Here is a 3,558-nt window from a genome sequence, read left to right on the forward strand (position 1 = left end):
TCAGTGTTACTACAGCTGCCACTTGCTGGATGTTTTCTATGTCCCAAGTGTGTGTCAAGCCCGTTACCTGCAGTACCTCATGAAGTCATACATTTGCTGTTATCCTCCCCATTTTGCCATGAGGGGATGGACACTTGGAAGCCTCCTCAGGCTCCCCAAGTTCTCACAACAGCAAGGGGCTGGGATTTGACCCCAGGTCTGCCTGGCTTCAAAGCTGGTGCTCGTCATGGTTGTGGACACTGTTCCTTAATACCCACACGTGTCTGTCTCAGGCTTAGTCATGCAGAAAAAGCACACACCCTGCATTCTGTGGTGCATGATGCACACCCATGTTTTGTGGGCATTATACACGGGATTCCTATACCCATTATTCTACCCATGGCATGTAATCATTATACTCATGTAGAATGCGCATCCTTATTTTACCCTCAAAAATTCGGGCAAAAAAGTGCACATTGTACGTGGCAAAATATGGTAGTTTCCCTTCTTGGCATGGGTTCTGCTGCCCCCAGGCTTCAAGTACCTTGTAGGTTCTGTAAAACTCCAAAGTAAATGATTACCTGCCCTGGTATTGTTTCATGTTCATGTAGGTTGGGTTGACCTCACCTTCATAATGACGGCCAAGGTCCTGGTGCCCACACAGAGCGGTCCTGCCTTTGGTGACATGGTGTTCTCACCGCAGCTGGTGCACGGGGCTGGCTTCTGGTGGCCTGTCTCTGAGGGGCCCTGCTGCAACTACACGAGGGGTGCTGACGACCCCCCCACCCAAGACCCCTGCTTTCCTCCAGGGCCCAGGGTGATACACCTGTGCCTGGCCTTGAGTGATTCTGACTTCTGGGAGAGAATTTATGCCTGCGGAACACAAGTGATGGTTTTCAGTTGGTCACAATGATCTAGTTTGACTGGTCATACCTAAACATTCCTTTTCAATAGGCCAGGATGTCTGTGTCACCCTGATTATGCAAAAGCAGATGCAACACAGTGTTAACACTTTCTTGCCTGAAGTTGCAAAACTACGTGTGTGCACATAGCATATCATTTAAATCCCTTTACTCCCTTTTCAGCCTTGGGACTGAAATTTATCACCTGCCCTTCTTATAGTCCCTGCCCTTGTGAGGGTCTCACTGTCTAGCCACCCAGGCCAAGGCCTCTCCTCCGCCATCCCCCACCCCTGGCCACCAGGTGCTGACAAGACATCTTCCTGAATCTCCCTGGACTTGCTCCATGCTTTAGCAAAGCTCCCTTTTGCAAGTCCATTTCTTCAGAAGTCTGGCGAAAGATTTTAATTGCTATACCGCCACTTGCTCTTCTTCGGTCCATGGTGTCAGCTCCGGGCCTGCTTGCTTCTGTAGTTCTCGTGTCACGGCCCTAGTCTTATTGTAAATAGTCTCTTTCTGCTTGACAGCCACTGGCTTGAAGTGGGCATGCAGAGTTTGCTGTCGAGACTTCATTTCGGATCATCCCTGTATAACTGGGTTTCTCTCGCCCGCTGAATCAGGATTAGTCTTTTTCTTTTTAAAGATTTTATTTATTTATTTATTTATTTATTTATTTATTTATTTATTTATTTATAGAGAGGGAAGGGAGGGAGATAGAGCAAGAGAAACATCAATGTGCAGTTGCTGGGGGTTATGGCCTGCAACCCAGGCATGTACCTTGGCTGGGAATCGAACCTGCGACACTTTGGTTTGCAGCCCGAGCTCAATCCACTGAGCTACACCAGCCAGGGAGGATGATTAGTCTTGATGTCACGTCCCAGCCTCTGTGGAATGGAACCCAGGTCAGAATCAGTCTCCTGGAGCACCCATTGCAGCTTATGGACGGCCTCCTCCATGTGGGATGGTTGACGTCCCCCAGGCCTGGGAGATGTTAAAGCTGCCTTGTTTTTACTTTGAGGTGTCAGTAATGCATGTTCGAAGAGGAGGGGTGTTCAAGTAACTTGTCATGGGGTTTCCTGGTAGGAAGCCCCACCTGGACCTGGCATAGATACATGGTAAAGGCACGTGTGTAAAGGCGTGAAGTTCCATTTGCCAAGACACGTGTGTGCCTGTTGGTAGGGCCACACCACACTCCCCGGAGCGCTCTCAAGTACCAGAATGGAGATGCACGATTTTCCCCGCTCCGAGGGGCACGATGGTTTTCAATCCGAGACTAAAACCGATAGAAACTGTGAATAAAAGCCAAGAACCGAGTCTGTTTTCTAGCAATATCTGTAACCTGGGAAGCCTTGCGTGCGGACCCAGTAACCATGGAAACAGCATGGCCCCAGCAGGCGGCCAGCTCTCAGAGCTCTGCATGTGCTCAGGCTGGAGGCTAAATCCTCTTAGAAACCCTCTTCTGGGTTCAGCGGGCCCAGGGTCCAGACCGTGGCCTTGACAAACCTTCAGCCTGAAGACCCAGAAGAGAAAATGGGAGTCTTTATTTCTTTTTTAAAAACCCTCAAACGAGGACGTGCTTAGTGATTTTTAGAGAGAGGGAGAGAGAGAGAGAGAGGGGGAGAGAGGGAGAGAGAGAGGGAGAGAAGCATTCATGGGAGTCCGCTGCCTCTGGCCTGCGGAGCCCTGACCTGGGACTGAACCCACAACCTAGGTGCGTGCCCCAACCGGGAAACAAACTGGCGGCATTTGGGTTTCCCGGACGATGCTCCAACCAGCTGAGCCACACCGGCCAGGGCAAAAACACGTGAGTCTTCATCTTCGCTCCATTGATTACTTCATAAGACAATGAATGAAAAATGCTAGCAAACCTGATGGATGTGCCCATGGCATTGGGGCTCGTCTCCTGGAAGGTGTCTTTGCTTCACTCCCCACGTTCCCCCAGACATGCACTTGACGCTCCTCGTCCACAGGGCTGGGCCGCGCTCTTTAAATATCCCTCACTTTATGTACAAAGGGTGCAGCCACCACGGCTGCCTCGGTGGTCTAAACGGGATGGCACAAGCCGCCCTTCTGCAGAACGGGGCTTCCACAGAGCTCCGGCCACGGGAGTCTCAGTTTCCGTCAGCGGCTCCCCGCGCTGGTCTCACCATCGGCTCCCTCCTCGGAAAGAAAGCAGGAATCAAAGTAGCCCCTTTGTCGAGACCAGGTGATATGTGCCTTAAGTTTCTTTTCATCTGTGCATTTAGTTTTTTCCTTGTGTGTTATTTGTTTGAGCAAAAGGCTGATTTATCTTGCAGAGTTTCCCACTGTCTGGAGTCTCCTGTCTTCCTGTGTTGTCTTGAGATTTGGACCAGAGGCTAGAAAAGTTTCAATTTCTTTTACATGTATTTAGTTTTGTGAATTCTGAATAATGATTTTTTATTCTAATTTTTTGTTTTGGTCAAATTGTTATCTGTTAGCAGAAGTGTGATAGTATTATATTATATTATATTCTTTATGTATATATAAATTATGCCCTGATTGGTGTGGCTCAGTGGGTAGTGCATCGCCCTGCAAACCAACAGGTCGCTGGTTTGATTGCCGGTGAGGGCACAGGCCTGGGTTTCGGGCCAGGTCCCTGATTAGGGTGTGTGCGACAGGCGACCGATTGATGTGTCTCTTGCACATGGATGTTTCTCTC

Source organism: Phyllostomus discolor, chromosome 2 (assembly GCF_004126475.2).
Source record: "Phyllostomus discolor isolate MPI-MPIP mPhyDis1 chromosome 2, mPhyDis1.pri.v3, whole genome shotgun sequence".
Classification (NCBI taxonomy): Eukaryota; Metazoa; Chordata; class Mammalia; order Chiroptera; family Phyllostomidae; genus Phyllostomus; species Phyllostomus discolor.